Genomic DNA, 22,908 nt, shown 5'->3' with positions numbered 1-22,908 from the left:
TTTTTGATTGGAAAATTGTGACATTATACCCATCCATAATTGAATGAGACCTTGTTTTCTTTGCAAAATTACCTACCCTTGGTCCCATCTGACCCACAGGGTTTCCTTGTTTCTACTTATTACAGCTAGTTTCATGGCATGTCATGTCGACCTTGACAATCAACGTTTGTAGCTGGCTCTTAGTAAGAGTATCACCTGGCTGGCATACGTGTCCTGGATGTATTGCACAGACCAGACTCTGTATTTAGCAGAAGTGTATTAGCTGTTGAACATGTGCTCAGTTCATTGACATTGGTGTTGTAATGTACTCAATCTTCGTTATTCCTTCCAAATTTCTGCAGGGCACCGCCTCTCCCCCGACCAATGACAGACTTGGGTGCCATGAGGGAACGTGACTGCATACGCCGTTACAGATTCACCCAACAGTTAATTGAGAACCTGACAAACAGGCTGGCACCACACCTCCAACCGTGACACAGTTATCCGACTGCGCTGACCCCCAAGATGAAGGTGATGGCAGCCCTACATTTTTTTGCCACGGTACGTTTCAATTAACCATAGCTGATGTGGGTGGCATGTCCCAGACCATGTTCAGCCGTGTCCTGCATGATGTTTTAGAAGCCATGTTGGAGCACCTGGATAAATTCATCCATTTTCCAACTTGTGAGCAGTTGACAGGTATCAAGGGTGAGTTATATGCCCTGGGAGGGATGCACCATGTAATTGGGTCCATTGATGGGACACATGTGGCTTTGGTACCACCACAGGCACAGGAGATAGCCTATCGAAACCAAAAAAATTATCACTCCATTAATGCCCTTGTGGTGTGTCTTGCTAACATGCTGATTTCCCATGTCTGTGCACGTTTTCCAGGGTCAGCACACGATGCCTACATCATGAGGCGTAGCAGGGTGCCAGAAATGATGCTGCGGCTGCACAATGAACGAGCATGTCTTGTTGGTGGGTATACTCTGTTTGTCCTGTATTTAGCGGTATCTTTGTATGTTACGGCAATTCCTGACCCACTTCTTTACATGATGTTTCCATGTAGGGGACTCTGGCTATCCCAACATGCCATGGCTGGTGACACCTCTCCGCAACCCCAGAACAGCTGCAGATCACCGTTACAACAACGCCCATGGGCAGACCAGGCGAGTGATTGAGAGGACATTTGGCCTCCTGAAGAGCCGGTTCCGGTGCCTCCACTAGACAGGCGGGTCCCTCCCATATGCACCGGTGAAGGTCTGCAAAATCTTCCTCGTGTGCTGCATGCTGCACAACATGGCAGTGGAGAAAGCTGTGCCACTCATCCTGGATCCCGATGAGCAGGAACATCCACCCGTGGAGGATGAAGGCCTTGGTCACAAGGCAAGTGAGGAGGAGGAGGAGGAGGACATCCGGAGTCAGCTCATGCGCAACTTCTTCTCATAATGGTGAGTCCCTGAGTCTGAGCGTGCACGCTTGGAGCCTTGTGTGGCATGTGTTGCAATGTGTGTGTCCAGCTGACTGTATGCTAAGTGACTTAGAGGTGTGTTCTGATGTGTCACTCGAGTGATGATGTCATTCCACACATTTTAGCTGACATACTCAATTTTCAACTAGCATGGTGTCAACCTTATTCATGTAGAGTACATGACCATGCATGCGGATGACTATCTTTTTCCTGACTTCTTGTGTGTCTGTCATCCCCAGGTAGTTGCGCATGCTGTCTGCTTGTGGCTTCGTTGTGCTCCTGCTATTCCTCATGAGTATTGCAAAGTGTGCTGAATCAGCGTTACATGCACGGACATGGTGAGATGTCTCCTTTGGGTAAGGATTGCAGCAAGGCATTTTGGGTGTGGTAGTTGTTTGGAATGTGTGGGCACTGCACCTGTGCAGGTTTTTTTATTATGCATACATGTCGACTCATCATGGGGCACATGACATGTAGCATGACTCACATGAATTGATAGTCACACTTCGTGACAGTCATCTGTAATGGGATTGTGGATTGTGATGAAGGCATCAATGTGTGTAAAACTTCCCTCTGAAACATACGGGATGCTACGGGTGGACATAGTGTGGGACATCCCCATAGGAGGCTCAATGGGGAATTGCAGCCTCTCCGTGTGCAGCAGGGGATGTTTGGCTCACCCCCTTCACTTGTGTGCCAGTCCAATGGATTTACAGCATCTGTGGTGCGAAGGGGGTGTCCAGTGTAGGTCCCACATGTTCATCCAAAAGACCTGTGAGTCTGTTCATATTGATGCATTTCCATAGGTGTGAGCCTGAGTAATAAAGGTGTTCCTCACCCTCCAAGGTGCCTCATCTCTGTCAATGCAGGTCTCTTGCCATTGTGCATGAGGCATCTCTGGCATGGTTGTCAAAGATTGTGAATAGGAGTCTATGTGTAGATTAGCAACCTGCATGCTGTTCTTCATGTATTTGATTCTCTATTGTGCATGAAGTCCATGGCTGTGTATGTGTTTTGGCATGTTGGTCCCCACAACGGGCCGTCAACACCTGCTGAGGGTGTGTTTCCTGTGCGCAGCTCGGCCTTCAGTTTCATGATCCGGTGTCAGTCATCTTTGGTGATTGTGCATCCTTTGTCTCTGGGTGTGCCATGGAAAACCGGACACTCCTTCCTTTACATACACCTGTTGCAGTAGTCGTTTCTGACATCCTAGTCTTTGTGTGGAACTTGTGGCATAGTTTCCAGGACATGCCGCCTGCTGTTGCAGCCATTGCAGCAAGGGCACACGAAGTTTCCGGATTTGGCAACACACACACATCAAAGATGCTCCTCCCTTCCTCCCTCAACCCATTCGTTTGGCTGTCATCATCTGTGGCCACGCGGTGCCAAAGGCTGGACCGTCTGCACATGCAACGTGCACATTGCACGACCCTCAGGTCCTTCCATGACCCACATCACACTACAGTCTGATGTTGCAGACACCCTCCAAGCAATGTCCATCCACAAATCTCCCGCCTGATCTCAGGCATACACTAAGCGCACACACAACACCTTTGCATGATGAGTGTGCAACTCCGACTACCTACACAGCGCTGCCACGCCTTCCAGGCCCTGTCCCACCAACCAGGTCATGTACCTCCTACTCCCCATCGGCTCTGTACCCCAGCAAGGCCATGGGAGTGGGACTCAAGGCTTCATCTCTCAGCGTGTCAATCTACATGTGTCCAGGACCCCCCTCTCCACCATCACATGCGCACAGCACCTCATCATCAGCTCGTATGCCATTGACAGCCAGGTGCTCCTCACCCTCACCAAGGACGCAGACATTGCCAGTTCCAATATTCAAGATTGCATGATATCCATTGATGAATGGCTGAACATCAGCCACCTGAGGCTGGACTTGTACAGGACTGAGGTCAGCATCTGAGGATTGTCCCCTTACAGCTGTGTCAACTGCTTGTGTCCCACCCGCAAGAGCCCTGCACAAGCACCCAGTGTCCACGCACACAAGATGGTGTGCATCATGGATTGCTTGCTCACATTTGCCATGGTAATCACCAGCATCTGTGCCTCAGACTGCAACACCCTCTGCATTATGCACATGATCCCCAGATAGATCCACTCCAAGGAAAGACGGACCATCCCCCAGGTCCACGACAACATCCGTGTCAAATACTGCCCTGCCCTCTACGGAGCAGCCACATCCAAACTCCCGGGAAACTTGTCCACATCCAGGGTGCATCTGCACACCTCAGCTTCAACATCCCGCGCCCCAGCCACATCACCGTCCAGCAGAGATAGCTACAATGGATCACTGTGTGCTGCAGGATGACCTTCAGACTCCCCACCCACACTCAGGAGGCAGGCCACAACCCTGAACCAAAACCAACCTTGTCCCACTGTCATCCGAGACCCCGTAGTGCCATCTACGTGCATCCAACCTTGACCTGGCCACAATTCTTCACATCCGCCGTACTCCAGCATGCAGGACATAGTTCTCCCACCTGGGAACACATACCTGGGACTCACTCCCCGGGAACCTCCGAATGAGGCATGGCCTCTACGCCTTAATGATACTCTTCCAAATAGGTCTGTTCGCACAGTATTTCAAGCCCCCCCTCAGCAGCTTGAGGCCATCACAGGTGAGTATTGTGCTCCATGTCTGCATTGAATGATATATTGTGACCCATGTGTGTCCTGTACCAGACTCAGATCCCAGGGTATGGATGGGTGGAGTTAATTCAACACAGAGGCATAGTTTGACATTTACACACACATATGTTGTGGACTAATGCAAAATGACAGCAACATCTCATTAAAAAATTACGTTTTTATTTACGGTGGGGTACGTGTTTTGGTAGATAAACTAAGGTGCTCTACCGGGTGCATAGAATCCAAAGTTCACAGGGGGAGATGGTATCCTTTGCTTTGGAAGTCATCAGAGTCCAGACCACAGTGCTGGTCATCATTGGTCAGACTGTGACCAGCAAGTCCATGTGGCAGAGAATATCATTGGATGAGGTGCTGCTGTTGCGCCAGAGGCCCAGGTGCCAGGCCAGGTGACCTGGGAGATGTGGATGGTCCGCTGACTCTCACGGTCTTTTCCGTGGATGACCCACCTTCCTGGGGGGACCCTCAGATGCAGGCCTTGACGATGTCTGTGATGCTCCGTCGGACGAATCCTCCTCCTCCTCCCTCCCTCTGGCTGGTGGTGGTCTTCGCCTGGTGGCACAGGGAGGGTTGCCCATGTTGTCGGTGATCCGACGGAGTGAACGGCTCATGTCCGTTTGCACCGCCAGGAGCTCAGCCAGTCTTGCCTCCATCCGTCCTTGGTGTTGTTGTTGACTGGCATGTTCCTCGGCCTGCAGGTTCTTCATCTCGTCGAGGGTCCCCTTCATCTCTGTGAGGCTCGCCACTACCTGGCTGATGCCCCTGGTGTCACGCCGGTATGTGTCCAAGATGTGGCGTATGTGTGACATACCGGTTCCCTCAGCTGGCTGGTCAGGTTCACGCCTCCGCCTGCCTCCACTCCCACCACCCCTGCCCACACGAGCCTGGCCTGCTGTTGTGGGCACATCGGGTCTACGGGACCCCTGAGGGATGGCATTTGCGGGGTTGTCTGCCTCCTCCTAGGTGCCTGGAGATGTGTTATAACCTATTGTGGTTGTTGGTGTATCTTCCTTATTATTATTCTGTCCCTTGCTGCTCAGCCATGAGTGATGTCACTTGGAATGTTGAGTGTGTGGGACTGGAAGAGTTGGCAGTTGGAAGAGATTGGCTGAGCAGCAGGGAGGCTGCTCCTGGTGGGGCTTTACTAGAGATCTACAGGGCTTTACAGGAGCTCTACATGGGCTTTACATGGACTTTGTAACTTGGTGAATAAACCTATAACTTGTTCTAAGTGACCTGTCTACGAGACATCTTTCATTATTACACTGGCGACGATTTGGAAGAATCTACATGTGTGTTTGATTTTGCCGTTTTTGCTGTCTGTCTGGATTTGGCTGTACTTTGGCAGTTGAACCGCTGCCACATATTTTAACAAACACGGAGCTCGCGCACCCTTACCTGCTGCCCTATGTTTCTTCCGTGACGTCTGTTACGCTCATTGCTGTTGGGCGTGCTTGGTGCACGGTGATGCCAGGAGCCATCCGGCGCGGTGTCATCAGTACATGCAGCAATTTTGTGTTTCTGTGGTTTCCAGCCTGCTATACATTTTGTCAATCGCTTTGTTCGATCAATAAAGTTCAACATCATCCGTCATGATTTTCGCGGTGTTCTTTCACTTACAATTTGCCGTTGTCCTGTTCACCAGCAATTAGTGTCTCTGGCAGATTTTCGATGTTGGAGTTTACTGCCACAGATCTACGGCAATTGGAGGGCATTTTACATCTTGTTTTGCACTTTGGTGGACGTTACTCGAGAGGAAGTCTTTCCGCCTCGCTACCTTGGACGCCAACAGCCACATGGTGTTTCGGGTGTGGATTTCGGGTGAGAGATCGCTCACCGGATTAAGACATATCATATTTGTTCATGTCGTTAATGCAATACTGTTTTGTGGGGCGGGAAGTTCATAGTGAGGTGTTCCATGTTGTGGGGAAGTTGTGGGGTGGCGTAGCTGAGTGCCCCAGTTTAATTTTGTGAACTTTTGGGAGCTATGTGCTCTAGTTCAAGTTTGAGTAGTTTTGGGAGCTATATGCCCCAGTTATAGTTCACGGGGAAGTGAATTCCCCAATAGGGAGGTGGTTTTTTTTTATTTTCCCTATTACGGTGTTTTTTTTCTGGGAGGTGAATTCCCCTATAGGGAGGTGTTTTTCCCCTATTACGGTGTTCAGAGTATTATAGGGAGGTGTTTTTCCCCTATTACGGTGTTCAGAGTATCATAGGGAGGTGTTTTTCCCCTATTACGGTGTTCAGAGTATCATAGGGAGGTGTATTTTTCCTATTACAATTTCGGTGAGTCTTTGGGAGGTGTTTTTCCCCTATAGGGAGGTGTGTTTTACCCCTATTACAGAGTTTTGGAGTATCATAGGGATGTGTATTTTCCCTATTACATGTTCGATGAGTCTTTGGGAGGTGTTTTTTCCCCTATAGGGAGGTGTTTTTTTTTCCCTATTACAGAGTTTTGGAGTATCATAGGGAGGTGTATTTTCCCTATTACAAGTGCGGTGAGTCTTTGGGAGGTGTTTTCCCCTATAGGGAGGTGTTTTACCCCTATTACAGTGTTCAGAGTTTCATAGGGAGGTGAGTTTCCCTATTACAATGTTTGTTGGTGGTGAGTATCCAACTATTTAGTTTCCCTAGGGAGGGGGATGGGGTTCATTATTCTTTTGTTATAGATATTTTCTTGCGAGTATTTGCTGATTTGATGTATATTTGTTGGCATAATGTATTTTCTTTTTATTTCCTGTTTATGTAAGCAAAGGTATTTTGTGCTATCTTGACTTGATGCATTTATATCTTTATGCTTAGTTTTCATAAGGAAGGGAGATGTGTTATAACCTATTGTGGTTGTTGGTGTATCTTCCTTATTATTATTCTGTCCCTTGCTGCTCAGCCATGAGTGATGTCACTTGGAATGTTGAGTGTGTGGGACTGGAGGAGTTGGCAGTTGGAAGAGATGGGCTGAGCAGCAGGGAGGCTGCTCCTGGTGGGGCTTTACTAGAGATCTACAGGGCTTTACAGGAGCTCTACATGGGCTTTACATGGACTTTGTAACTTGGTGAATAAACCTATAACTTGTTCTAAGTGACCTGTCTACGAGACATCTTTCATTATTACAAGAACCTTGACCCTCCTGGTCAGACTGGCTGTGTTGTTCATTGCGAGCAGGGCTCCTGGGTGTCTCCTGGGATGTGGCAGGAATGGGGGTGGGGGTTGGCACAGATGTACCTGACGCAGGTGCTGCAGGGGCTTGGGCACCAGAGGGGCCAGGTTGGTCGGGGTCATCCACGGAGTGGTGAGAGTCGTCGCTGCCGGTGGGATCATCTTCACGCTGAGCCTGGGACTGTGATTGTTCCCCCCCATATTTGGGGGGAGGTCCATGACGTTGCCCTGTGTGTGAGAGAGAGACAATGTTAATGCTGTTTCATGCCACATCCATGTTTCATACATATTCAAGTTGTCACAGTTCCTCCAGGTAGTTGGATGTGCCTTGCATTCCTCTCAATGTCCACTTGGGGATGGGTATGTTGCGGGGGACAGATCGATATGTTCTCCTGAGTGTTTGACCAGTTGAATTTTGGCTAGGATGCTTATTTGGCTATTGATTGGTCTTGTTGTGTCACATGTCCATTGTGAGTGTGGGTAAATCCATTGCCTGCCCCGGGGGGGGGTGTGCTTGTGTAAGGGGGGGTGTGTGACCGGGCCCGCTGTTGGGTGTAGTGTGATTTGTCATTGGGTCTCACAAGTGATGTGTCTGTCCCCTAATGGTGCATGCTGGCATGTCAGTGAGTGTGAGTTCCTGTGCTAAATATCTGAGCTTGTGGAGTTGGTGTTTGAGTGTACAGTGGTCACAGGAGGGCCTTGTGCTGCATACAGCAGGGCCAAGTGTCAGTTACCTTGTCAGTACTTTGCCAGTCCCTGTGCATTGGGCATGGTGCATGGGTATGTACCTAGGCCAAATGGGCCGAGGGCATTGGTGTCTGCTTCTGAGTTGCACAATGTGTTGTGTGAGCCCCACCCTCCCAGCATCCCGGACATCCAGTCTTGGGTTTGTGGTTGGCGTGGCCTGGGACATGGCATTGCCTTTATTTGTGAATGGGGCATGGAGACGTTAGTGGCATGAGCGTTGTTTTTGAGTGTGGTTGTGTGCGGTGAGGGCTTGGGGGAAGTTGCGTGCTTTTGGTGTATTTGTGGTGTGGATGCCATTACCCCCATGTTACGTGAGTTGTTTGTGTACTCACCAGGCTCTGCGACTCCTTCGACTCCGTGTACTCCCACCGGCGGAAGCATGGCCATCACCTTCTCCTCCCAGGGATGGTAATGTACGGGTCTGCGGGGCAGCCCACCTCCAGTGATGTTACTCTGGGCGTATTCCTCATTCATTTTCCTCTTGACTGCCCTGCGCAGATCGTACCACCTGGCTTGGCATTCATGCCTGGTCCTTCGGATGGGCGCAACAGCATTCACCTTATCGACGATCCTCTGCCACAGGATAGTTTTTTGGGCTATGCTAGTCTGTCTGACCAATGTTCCAAACAGCTGTGGCTCGACTCTGATGACTTCGTTGACAAGGAGGTCCAGCTCCGCCCTTGTGAACTTTGGATTCTTGTCTGTGGGCATGGTGTGGGGTGTGGGTGTGGATGGTTGTGGGTGTGAATGTGACGGTGTGTGTATGAATGTGAAGAGGGGGTGTTTGTGAAGCAGGTTGTGTGAAGGTGTGTAAGTTAAGGTGTAGTTAAGGTGTAAGTAAGGTGCAGTTGTTTGTCTGTGGGGTCTGTCAGCAGTGGGTCTGTTGCAAAGGCTCATGGATTGTGTGTGTGGGCCCTTTTTATTGGTCCATTTGTGGGTGTGGCTGGGTTAAATTTTGGTGGGTGTGTTATAAGAGTTGGTTGTGATTTTGGGCCTCTGTGTGGATGTCCCAGGTCAGGCATTGAGATGTATTTTGTCATGTAGACATATTTTGTGGTGTTGTGCGAGTCGAATTGACCCTCCTTGTGCTGTTTTACAGTGTCCTGGTTCTGTACGAGTCTTTTCGCGTAGGTGAGGTCCGTACATACGCGATGCTGGGTGAGGGTGCTGGGGTACGGTGTTGTGGTGCGGCGCGTACAGGTGCGGGGCTGGGGTACGGGCCTGGGGTGCGGTGCGTACAGGTACAGGGCTGGGGTATGGTGCGTACAGGTACAGGGCTGGGGTACAGTGCGTACAGGTATGGGGCTGGGGTACGAGCCTGGGGTACAGTGCGTACAGGTACGGGGCTGGGGTACGGGCCTGGGGTACGGTGCGTACAGGTATGGGGCTGGGGTACGGGCCTGGGGTGTGGCGCGTACAGGCACTACGGGCCTGGGGTATGGTGTGTACAGGTACGGGGCTGGGGTACGGGCATGGGGTGCGGTGTGTACAGGTACGGGGCTGGGGTACGGGCCTGGGGTACAGTGCATACAGGTACGGGGCTGAGGTACAGCCATGGGGTGCGGTGCGTACAGGTACGAGCCTGGGGTACGGTCCTGGGGTGCAGCGCGTACAGGTGCGGGGCCGGGGTACAGGCCTGAGGTACGGTGCGTACAGGTATGGGGCTGGGGTACGGGCCTGGGGTACGGTACGTACAGGTACGGGGCTGGGGTACGGGCCTGGGGTGTGGCACGTACAGGCACTACAGGCCTGAGGTACGGTGTGTACAGGTATGGGGATGGTGTACGGGCATGGGGTGCGGCGCGTACAGGCACTACGGGCCTGGGGTACGGTGCGTACAGGTACGGGGCTGGGGTACAGTGCGGACAGGGGGGGTACGGTGCTGACATACAGGGGTACGGTGCTGACATATGCGGGGGAGGGGGGGGGCTGTACGACTCGTATCCGGCCGTAAGTTTACCCGTGTACATGTGTGCTACTGCGTTCGCTCCGTACGGGGCCTTTTACATGCGGTTGTGGATTCCGACGGGCGGTACGGATCATACTTGCGCGCTCGGTCTTCTGTTTTACGATTTGCACGTAAAAATGTCCGGCTCCCTATCGTACACTTTTCCCGACGTTATTCGGATGTAAACATTTCCGGCTCCCTCTCGTACCCTTTTCCCGACGCAATTCGTATGTATTTTTCACGTACGAATCGTACTTCGCAGTTTGTACGGTACTTGTACGATTCGTATGTGAAAATATATGGATACGAGTCGTACGCAAATTTATTTTGCCGGAACGGAATCGGCACCTATATATTGATAAATTTAATTATCATTTTTAATAAAAAATTCAGTTATAGGAGTGGGATAATGGGTAAGTAAGGGATAAAGGTGGGTATATTTTGTATAAAAATATGTAATATTTATAATTATAGATTACAAATAACAAAATAATAGAGTAGTAAAATGTATGTTTTACATTGGAATATAGTGATGTACTCTAAATGATATTTTATTAATTTCTATAGTATTGTATTTCAATATAAATGAATAATGTTGAGGTTGTGAATTATTATTTATATATGTTTACTGACCAGTATATTACCACAAAAAAAAATTCATTATGTGGGAATAGTAAAGTGTATATGGTTAATGTTCTGCAAATTCCTTGACTTTCAAATAACTGGAGTGGGAATTGTAAACTATATATATTTGCTGTGCAGCACTTTCTTGGATTTAATGTTAAGTGGAGTGAGAATAGTAAGTTAGATATAGGGTTAGTGTCCAGAACATTCCTTAACTTTAACCTAAGTGGAGTGGGAATACTAAATTATATAGGGTGAGTGTCCAGCACCTTCCTTGACTTTATTTTAACTGGAGTGGGAATAGTAAATGATATAGGGTTAGTGTCTAGCACATTTTATGACTTTTATCTAAATGGAGTTGGAATAGTAACTTATATAGGGCTAGTGTCCAGCACCTTCCATGACTTTAAGATAACTGTAGTGGGAATAGTAAATTATGTTGTATTAGTGTCCAGCAACTTCCCTGACTTTATTTTAAGTGGAGTGGGAATAGTACATTATATAGGGTTAGTGTCCATCACCTCACTTGCCTTTTTGTTAAGTGGAGTGGGAATAGTAAATTATATAGGGTTTGTGTCCAGCACTCTCCCTAATTTTATGTTAACTGTATTGGGAATAGTAAATTGTATAGGGTTAGTGTCCAGCACCTTCCCTGACTTTATGTTAACTGGAGTGGGAATAGTTAATTATATAGGGTTAGTGTCCAGCACCTTCCCTGACTTTATGTTAACTGGAGTGGGAATAGTTAATTATAAAGGGTTAGTGTCCAGCACCTTTCCTGACTTTAATCTAAATGGAGTTGGAATAGTATCGTATATAGGGTTAGTGTCCAGCACCTTCCCTGACTTTAAGTTAACTGCAGTGGGAATAGTAAATGATGTAGTGTTAGTGTCCAGCATCTTCCCTGACTTTATGTTAAGTGGAGTGGGAATAGTAAATTATATAGGGTTAGTGTGCAGCACATTCCTTGACTTTATGTTAACTGGGGTGGGAATAGTACATTATATAGGGTTACTGTCCAGCACCTTCCATCATTTTATGTTAACTGGAGTGGGAATAGTAAATTCTATAGGGTTAGTGTCCAGCACCTTCCCTGACTTTATGTTAACTGGAATGGGAATAGTAAATTATATAGGATTAGTGTCCAGCACCTTACCTGACTTTATGTTGAGAGGAGTTGGATTAGTAAATTATGTATGGTTAGTGTGTAGCAGTTTCCATGAATTTAACCTAACTGGAGTAGGAATATTAAATTGTATAGGGTTAGTGTCCATTAACTTACCTGACTTTATGTTAACTGGAGTGGGAATAGTAAATAATATAGAGTTAGTGTCCAGCACATTTCCTGACTTTTATCTAATTGGAGTGGGAATAGTAAATTATATAGGGTTCGTGTCCATCACCTTCCCTGACTTTAACATGACTGGAGTGGGAATAGTAAGTTATGTAGGGTTAGTGTCCAGCAACTTTCTTGAGTTTATGTTTAGTGAAGTGGGAATAGTAAATTATATATGGTTAGTGTCCAGCACCTTAACTGACTTTAACCTAACTGGAGTGGGATTAGTAAATTATATAGGGTTAGTGTCCAGCACCTTCCCTGACATTAATCTATCTGTAGTGGTATTTGTAAATTATATAGGGTTAGTGTCCAGCACCTTACCTGACTTTAACCTAACTGGACTGGGATTAGTAAATTAAATAGGGTTAGTGTCCACCACCTTCCCTGACTTTAAGATATATATTATGTTTATGTAATCTTTGGGGGATTTAAACGATTTATATTATTAACTGTAGAAATATTATAACATATTTAATTCAAATTTTATTACTATAAGATATGTATATTATGTGGAGTTAGTATGTATTTGTATTGTGTCAATGAAGTATATTTTATTATTTAATATTTGAAAATAGTTATTTATTAGAATATTTTTTTTAAAAAATTAATAAAAAAGATATGTAAGTAAAAATTATATACTAATAAATCATTTACAAAATAATGAGACATTGTTTTTTAACAAGCTTTATTTTTGGGGAAGAAAGTAGAAAGATGTTTTTGTTATTTTTATTTACAGAATGGAGTATACATTAGTAGACTTAATGAAAATATTATATTTTTTATTAATTTATATAATGTTTTAAGGAAAACAAAATTTCTTGATATAATCACATTTTATAACATAAGTATTGATCATTTACAAAATAAACATTTTTAACAATTGTCTGAAAAAAATTATATGTACAGTATTTCTCTAGAAAATGTTTTATAGCATTTATACATAAAATAAATCATTGGCTATTTTATTTCAGAATAATATTTTGCGATTATAATGGTGTTGTTGACAATATTTACAAATTGACAAAAGTATATACTTATGGCATGAAATCCTAAATGTAATTAATAATATTATTATATCAAATATTAATATTATTAATTATAACATTTTTACAAAATGTCAAAATACCTTTTTTTAACAGGTAAGTTTTATTTGAATTTTGTCATTAATTAATAAGAATTTTTAATAATGTGTAGAGTTATAAAAGCAAAGTAATGAATTATAATAATAATACATATTTTTTTATAGTCATTATGAATATAATTTTATTAAGTATAAATAATTACAGTAATTTTTGAAGATTAAGAATTTTTTTGGGAATATTTACAGTTCATTACTATGCTTTTTTTCACTGTATTATTATTTTAAAGGGATTTAAGCAGATATTTTTTTTTTACTGGGACTATTTTGTAACCGCGTAATGTTCTTTTGGGTCATTTTGGAGTGGAGAAGCTCGCGGTTGGAAGCTGCGTCCCGTTCAGTAAGATAAGAGGAATTTTAAGTATTATATGTTACTAAATACTTATGTTTAAGTGTAGTTAGGATGTATATAGTGTATTTCTTGTTAGCTTGTCGTGTTTTTGGTGTGTTGTAGGTGTTAGTTGTGTTTTAGTCAGGTGTCGTGGTTTAGTGTTTGAGACCTAGTGTTTATAGTTAACCCTTTCGCTGCCAGGCCTTTTCCCCCTCCTGTGCCTGGCGCTTCCCACGTGGGTGGGTGTCATGACGAGATAGTCTCGTCATGGGCACAGCGCGACTGTGCTCCATGACGAGACCATCTCGTCATGGGCACAGAAGAGGTTAAGAATGTGAGTAAATATGTGTTGTTTTAAACTGATGTTATAGTATTTTATGAATGTATTTGGGTGTATTTGTGTGGTTGGGTATGTTTTACACTTTTTTTCAGGTTCATTTTCATCGATGTTCCGTTGGAGAGAAATACGCTTTTTTTTTTTTAAGGTGTGGTTTAGTTGATTTAACTAATATTGTTATCACACTTTTTTCGGGATTTCCTGGAGCGTTGTTTTACTATTTTGAAATATTTTCGGGTTTTTCAGGGTTTGGATGTTATGCTGGAGAGAGAGATGCGTTTTGTTTGTTATTAAAGTGTGTTTTACTTGATTCAACTAATAAAGTTATCACACTTACTTTTTTCGGGATTTCCTGGAGCATTTTTTTAACATTTTTATATCTTTTTCGGGTTTTTGAGGGTTTTGAATTATTTGTCGAGGATGGATTTGTATTGAACCTCTTGAATTTTTGCATTATTTTTTGGGAAATTTTTTATTATTACCACGGATTGACAGACAAATGCAAGGATTATTACTTGTTGGCATTCATCTTCTATGGCTCAATCAATCGTAAGTTTCTTTTTTGTTAATTGTTTGGGTGGGAAATGTTATTATAAATCATTGTTATATATATAATATTTTGACAAATAATATTTAATTGTATATATATTTAATATATGTATAAATATTGTATATGACAATTACAAATTATTTGTGGAAATATAGTACTCATATATGTGTGTAAGTGTTTGTTGTGTCAACTAATTTAGTTTATTAGCTGTGGATAGGTATTTTATAAGATGGCTTTGGCTATTAGCGATAGGTAGTCTAGGCCTCTTGTTGATGGCTATAGGCTGACCTGACTTTGTAGTAGCTCAAACATTTGTTTAGTTTGCTTAGTTAATTTAGGACCAATTTGAGTTACAGATTGTTGCATCCGTAATTCTTGGTAGCTTTGTTCTTTTTGTATACATTCCAGGAGTTTTTGTAGGGTAGTTTTTCCTCTGGTTGTAGTTGCTAGGAAGGCATTATGCCATCCTTCAACGCTATTATTTGTTTTGGCTTCTTTATTTAAGGTACTTAGGTAGACATTCCACCAAGGAATGTGGAACTTTGGTTGTCTTCTATGCTCTGATCGGTGTAATCTTCCCACCCAGGTGTCTTCAAAGTAGACTAGGAGTTGGCTTAATTTGTCTTCGTTTCTTTTGTAATAGGGGCTTTCTATTAGAATATTATAGTGCTCTGCTACATCTGTTACAGGTACATATGCTAGTGCTATTAGTTTTTTAACCTTGTAGGCGAATGTACTATCTGTAGCATATTGTACACTTAGGGTTGATTTTTGCAGATGTCTCCTCAGACTCTGGTTAAAATGATAATAGCAACCTTGTATTGCTGTGTGTGGATAATTGTTTAGTATAGCATTTATCATGGCTAATTCGAAATCAATAATTATTTTTAGTGGACCATAATTATCGGTTTCTTGTTTTATTTTAGTTAGGATATCTATGTATGTAGTTTGCTGTTTATTTGGTAGGGCATAGATGAATGGAATGTTATAATGTTGGTACAATCCATGCACTGTGTAGAGCTGGTAGAATGGTTTGGGACAGACTTTGAAAGTTCCATCCATCATCCAGGTGTGACATTGTTGTAATTTCACTAAATTGTTTGTAGTAGCAAACATAATTATTCTTTTCTCAGGGCATTTGTTATAAAAAAAAAAAATGGTTCTTTAGTGTGAGTAATGCTTAATTCTGGGGGAATTACTACTTCTTCAAAGGTTTTAGAGGTAGGTAGAGTACTTGTTGTTACTTTTTTCTGTCTGTTAATAGTTCTTTTTAAACAAAGTATTGAGGGTAATTGTCCTGATGCATGTTGAGGTATTTTTAATAATTCCTCTTTGAGTATTTGGGTGGTGGGTTTATCAGTACTAGTACTTGCTTCTTTAATACTTTCCAGGGCATTTCTAACCTCAATCTCAGTTATATTGGGGGGGTGATTATGTTCTTTTACTGAAAGAACAGTAGTTTCTTGAGTAGTAGCTCTACCATAGTATTTGTTTGAGTAGTATTTGCTGCACTTCCAAAACATTTTGAGACAAATTTGCTTTTCTTGTGTATACACATACCCCATATAACATAAAAACATTTTATTTTTTTGAGACATTATAAATTCTGCACCTTCAGTCATGTTGTTCTGTGTTATGCTAGGGGACATTAAAAAAACAATGTTGTAAATATATAAAATGATACATATTTGTTAAATATATTTACATTTGAGTGAATATACGTACAATGTTTAGTTTGATGTGCCCAACAATGTTCAGGAGATGGTTTCAAGCTCTCTGTTCAATTTAGAAGAAGTATTTTCTGTTGGTAAGAGAAAAAAAGATGTTAATAGGTTTTAGGGGAAAAGTTATATTTGGGTGGCTATTTCAAGGTGTTTAATGATTGTGAATTATATACTTACTTTTTTATTTTTTAAACTAGGTTCTTGTGTTGAAAGTACTTTTGGATGGTTTTGCAGTTTTCTGAAGAGAAGATAAAAAAGTAATAAAATATATTTTAGAAAATTTTGTTTTAATAATTTTTCAAGGTGTGTAGGAAAAAAATACACTTACATTGATCAATATTTGACTGGTGGGTATGTAGAAAATATCTTGCTGTGTTTAGAAAATATCTGTAGAGGAGACATGAATGTAATTAAATAAAGGTTAGTAAATTGTGTGTTAGAAATATTTTGAGCTGTAGCTTAGTAGTCCTGTTATATTTTAAATACAGTTTAACTTACTTGTGTAGTTGTGAAAAATTCTTTTGGCGTAGAAATATTCTTTCAGGATACAGTTGAGCAGCGTTTCACATTCCTCTTTATTTTCGGTTAGTAGTGTGAAAGTGATGCAGAAATGTAGTGTTTTTATAGTGTTTATTTAATTAGTTGCTTCATTTCATTGGTTTAATTTAAAAAGTGTGAAATTCATTGGTCTACATGAATGGTTTTTATTGTTTTGGCTGTTTGTTTCCATATAAGGGAAACGCTAATTAGTAGCTTATTAGTTCAAAGTGATGTTATTATTTTCAGTATTAAATGTATAAAAGATTGTTTTAAGTTTGATATAATGCAAGTATGATAATTTGCAAAGCTTTTATGTTAGTAATTAAACTTTTATTGTGTATGATATTTGAATTTTTATGTGTACGTGTTTTTAAAAAAAACTAAAAATCATGGTATTTAAGTGTTTAGTCATGTGTTATAATGCTAATGTACATTATCTGCTAAAACTATATTTTATTTAGCTGTTTTTAGCTAGTCGATATAGTGAAAAATCCGATATTTTGCTTGTCTATATTTAGGTTTTCGATCATTTTGTTAGTTACACTTTATTTTGATGTTTGACGATATTTTTGTTAATGATATTTATTCATTCGATATTATGAGATACAATATTTTAGTTAGACGATATTGTGTACTCGATATTATTGTTTATTTATAAATAAGTATTGTGACTCGATATTATTGTACTCGATATTTTGACAACGATATTTTTTGTATTCGATATTGTTGGAATCGATATTATGTCAGTGATCCACTCAATATAGCACTACTGCACTTAAAAGGTCTGTGAATGGCACAGATCCTGTAGGGGACATTGCTCATGCGGCTGTGCCCCCACCTGTGGTATAGAGCACCCTGCCTTAGGGCTGTGAGGCCTGCTAGAGGTGACTTACAATGCCACAGGCAGTTGTTAGGGGGCATGGCACACAGGGATGTTTTTGGAGAGGGGTCTCTGAGGGTGGCACAATACATGCTGCAGCCCTTAGAGTTCCTCTCTGGTCACAAGACCCTTGGTACCACTGGCACCTTTCTCAAGGGACTTGCACGTGAGCCTGAGGTGTGCCAATTGTGGAAACAAAGGAACCGTTTTTGTAAAGAACACAGGCACGAGGAACCTGATTGGCAGGGACCCAGTATACACCCAGTCAAAGTGATTGAGTTATCAGGAAAAAAAAGTGGAGGTAACCATACAACAAGCATTTGCAATGCAACCAGTCTCGTCTTTGGGACCGTATAAGTATTTAGCCATGCTGCACATTATCCTGGGTGCTGCAACATGTACTGTTCCTTAACATGGAAGCTTTGACACTAATAGGCACATTATCACACTGCTTTTAGGCTGCTACAACTCTTTCAGCCATCTAGCCCTACATTTTGACACCGACATCTGATCGCCGGCCTGCAGCGCCCGTTATGTCTTACATATGCACCTTGCAAAAGGCACAACTTTTTGGCAGACGCTGCTCAAGGTGGCAGTGGGCCTGCCACAACAACAGAGTGCGCGAACACAAAGGGAAAAAGCATTTGCAATAACACGTCTGTACAGTGTAACACTCGAAGTAAAGGGGCCAGTAACCACAGAAGGATACAAATGACGACATGGCATAATAAGGCGGGACTTACAAACCTCATCATCAATCAGAAGACAGAATTTACAAAGGACAAACACAAAAGCCAATGAAAAATATGGGCGGAGAGTGAGGGCAGCTTGTCTCCCCATACTGGACTAGTGCATGCTTCGCAGAGCGAGTCGCGCATGCACGCAGCTAGGAGGTGAGGACCGCCAGGTGCTGAATGCCCACAGTCAACGGACCCATGGTGACGCCTCGCCTCTAACTCCTTTCAAGTCTTCCTGTTTCTCTTCTCAGATTCTGATTATTCCAATTATGGAGGAAGGTCGTTTGGAGGGTCACATCAGTCTTTGGCACACATCACACCTATCCATGCCAGATGTGGGCATCTCACCCAGTCCCTTCATTGTTTCTCTATACTGCTACATATACTTCCGCTTGTCTCGTTATAAACCCTAGAAAACAGGTATCATCAGAGTGCAATGAAAGAAATGCAAAATAGCACGAACTGCTCATAAAAAATGCACAAAACGAGATCTGTGAGAACCTATGATATTCACTGAGTGAATTAATGGATGAATGATGAAGAGGTATGGTAACCCTAGCCACTGCACCTTCTCCCACTGTCTCAAGAAGATTTGCCATGCACCCCAATACAGAAATAAAAAAAAACAAAAAGGGAATGGATGCGGGGGAGGGGGGAGACAATGACATGTGGGAGTAAGCCGCGGCGTCCATGAAGGGCTGCGCTGAGCCAGGAAAACCTTCACACTCTGCCATAACAACTATCAGATTGAGCAAACACAAAGGGAACAAGCATTTGCAATAATACGTCTGTACAGTGTAACACTCGAAGTAAAGGGGACAGTAGCCACCGAAGAATACTAATGACGACATGACATAATAAAGCGGGACTAACAAGCCTCATTATCAATCAGAAGACAGAATTTATGAAGGACAAACACAAAGCCAATGAAAAACATAGGCAGAGAGTTAGGGCTGCTTGTCTCCCCATACTGGACTACTGCATGCCTCGTAGAGCGAGCAGCGCACACGCGCTGCCGCTAAAGCACGACCTAAAATGGGACACTTCCCTGCACAACCCACACTCAAACGAAAGAGGATGAGTCTTACCTTTCCCAACAGAGTCTTCATTGTCTAAGTGGAAGAACCTGGAAAGTCCATCTGCATTTGCATGGGCAGTCCTATGTCTGTGTTCCATGTAAAGACCATTCTCTCTAGGAAGATGGACTACCTCAAACGTTTTGCGTTCTCACCGTTCATCTGCATTAGCATTAGCTATCCGAGAGCTTTGTGGTCAGTTTGGATGAAGAAGTGAGTACCAATAGGTATGAGGTAAACTTCTCCAGGGACCACACCACAACAAAGGCCTCCCTCTCAATAGCACGCCAACGCTGTTCCCTGGGAAGTAACTTCCTGCTTATAAAAGCAACAAACTGGCCTTGGCCATCATCGTTGGTCTGGGATAGGACCGCTCCTATCCCTAGCTCGGAGGCATCAGTTGATAATTGGTGCTGAGCACGTTGACTCTTTCGGGGTGTCAAAAGCCTTTTGACAACTTACTGTCCAGGTCACTTTCATGTGCATCTGCTTGGAGGTAAGTTCTGTGAGGGGTGTCACACCGGATAAATCCCCCTTCACAAACCTCCTGTAATACCCAGTCAAGCCAAGGAATGCCCTGACTTGGGCCCGGGTGGTTGGAGCTTTCCGGTGCAGAATTGTCTGGATCTTGGGTTGTAAGGATTGCACTTGGCCTCCACCTACAAGGTGGCCCAAGAATACAACAGTACCATATCTGACACTTGGATGCCTTGATAATAAGGCCTGCAGATTGCAGGGCCTGTAAAACCTTCCCTGGATGAAGCTGCCAGGAGGAGCTAAAGATAACAACATCATTTAGATATGCTGCAGTAAAGGCTTCCAATCCAGCAAGGACTTGATTCACCAACCTCTGGTAGGGCTTAACCCCTTGTGTGCCACGCCCTTTCCCCGCCCTGTGCCGGCCGTTGCATTAGCGGGCGGGGTTTATGACGAGCTGGACTCGTCATGGGCACAGCTCAACCGCGGCCCATGACGAGTCCAGCTCGTCATGGGCACAGAAGGGGTTAAATGAACTGATAACACCCATCAGGTGAGGAGAATACTGTATTTTTCTTTGGCTCCTGGGGCCATGCCAATCTGTTAGTACCCTGCAGTTAGGTCAAAGGTACTGAGTAATTTGGCTGCACCACATTTGTCTATCAGCTCTGGATATAGGGTGAGCATCTGTCTTAGTGACAGCATTGAGACCTCTGTAGTCCACATAGAACCTAATTTCTCTCTTTCCACCCTGTGGGTGAGGTCTGGGGACGAAGAACACTGGGCTGGCCAAGGAACTCTCAGAGGGTTCAATAACCCCTAACTCCAACATCTTGCTTACTTCAGCTTTGATGCTCTCCTTAACTTGGTCAGACTGCTGATAAATCTTTGTTTTGACAGACAAGCTGTAGCCAGTGTCCACATCATGGGTACATCAGTGTGTCTGTCCAGGGGTTAAGGAAAAGAGCACAGTATACTGTTGCAGGACTCGCCTGCAGTCACTCTGCTGTTGGGCAAAGAGGGTGCCTGGATAGACAACTCCGTCTACTGACTCACCTTTGGGACTGTGAGAGAGGAAGTCAGAGAGAGGTTCACTATGTCTCCTGATCCTCATCAGTGACCATCAGCATGGTCACATCAGCCCTGCAACAGAGGTTTGGGGACGTTCACATGGATCACCTTTTGGGTGTCCTGCTAGTGCCCAGATTCACCAAGTAGGTAACCTAATTTTTCTTCTCTAGGATAGGGCAAGGGCCAATCCATTTTTCTTGGAGGGCCTTTGGTGCCACTGGCTCCAAAACTCACACCTTATGCCCTGGTTGGAACTCCACCAGTGCTGCCTTTTGGTCATACCAGAGCTTCTGGAGCTCTTGGTTGGTCTCAAGGTTTTTGGATGCTTTCTCCATGTACTCTGCCATTCTGGAGCGAAAGCCTAGTATATCGTCCACAATATCCTGTTTCGATTTTTGGAGAGGCTTCTCCCAACCTTCATTTACAAGACCAAGTGGTCCCCAAACAGGATGGCCAAACAGAAGTTTTAAGTGGTAAAACCCTACTCCCTTCTAAGACACCTCTCTGTTGGAGAAAAGCAGGCATGGCAAAACGACATCCCATCACCTTTTGAGTTTTTCAGGGACTCCCATGATCATGCCATTCAATGTCTTGTTGATCTTTCAATAAAGGCCACTGTTTGTGGGTGATTAGGTGTAGTGAACTTGTAGTTCACTCCACACTCATTCCACATGTGTCAGGTATGGAGAACATGAAGTTTGAACCTCGGTTTGATACCACCTCCTTAGGGAACTCTACCCTGGTAAAAATATGAATGAGGGACTTGGCTACTGCAGGGGCTGTAGCAGTCCCAAGGGGAATTGCCTCAGGATACTTGGAATGATGATCCACTACTAGCAGAATTAATTTGTTCCCTGATGCTGTGGGAGGCTCCAGTGGACCCACTATGTCCACACCTACTCTTTAAAAAAATACCCCAACCACTGGTAGTAGAACTAAGGGGGCCTGTGAGTGTCCACCTGTTTTGCCACTGGCTTGACAGGTAACACAGGGCTGACAAACACCTTTACTTTCTGGGAAATGTTTGGCCAGTAGAAGTGACTGACAAGCTTACTCCAAGTCTTTGTCTGGCCAAGATGCACAGCTAGGGGGATGTAATCGGCCAATGTGAAGAGGTATTCTCTACCCATCTGAGACACTACTACTCTACCAGTGAAACCAGGTTTGGGGTCAGTGTAAAGGAGTCTCTCCTCCCAACAGGTACTGTGGGAACCACTGACATCTCCTTTGCAGCAGCTTGCTGTTGCAGGCTTTTAAGAGTTGGACAGACCTGCTGTCCAAGGCACAGCTGTTCCCTAGAGGTTCACCCTGGGCCCAGAAGCTCAGCCTTGTAAGGATCAGTTTCCATAGGCTCAGTTCCCTCTTGGATTGACAATTCCTCTCCTTGGGGAGAGGGGTCCGGAGCATTTTGCTGTTTAGAGGCTGGTACCCAAGTTTTCTTACCTTTCCTCTTAGAAGGTTGGGTCATTCTTCTAGGCTCCAACACTTCTTTTTCACCCTGTGCTCAACTTTGTGCTCTTGTTTTCACATACAATATCTAATATCTAATGGATTTGCAGCATGACTGCATGGGTTTTTAGCTCTTCCTCTGCCTATGCTGGGGCCTCCAAATTATTTCCAAGCAAACAGGCAACTTGACATTTGGAGGGACCACTACCTGTTTCAGGCCAAATCAAATCAAATCAGGAATATTTATTTAGCGCACATCTCACCCGGGAGTCTCATGGCACTTGCGGAACACTCAGGAGTTGGTTTGGACAAGAGTCAGTTAATTGTCAAACAGCCATGTTTTTAGCTCCCTGTGAAAATTATTATGATCAGCGACAATACGTAAGTGTAGAGGCAGTTTATTCCAAAGAGTGGGAGCGAGAAATGAAAAAGATCTCCCTCCCTTTCTTATGGCACGGATTTTGAGGGATTTGTTGCTGGATCTTAGAGCCCTGCAAGGCCGGTGCCAACTGAGTTTCTTTTTTCCAGTAATCGGGACCATTGCCGTACATGTTCTTATGCGTTAGGCAGAGAATCTTAAAACGAGTCCGCTTTCTAACAGGAAGCCAATGAAGAAGTCTCAAGTTGGGTGCCGAAGGGGATCCCGTCGGGAGATTCAGCA

This window comes from Triturus cristatus, chromosome 3_1 (genome assembly GCF_964204655.1).
Source record: "Triturus cristatus chromosome 3_1, aTriCri1.1, whole genome shotgun sequence".
Classification (NCBI taxonomy): domain Eukaryota; kingdom Metazoa; phylum Chordata; class Amphibia; order Caudata; family Salamandridae; genus Triturus; species Triturus cristatus.
The sequence above is the reverse complement of the archived record's forward strand: the minus strand, read 5'-3'. Positions refer to the sequence as shown.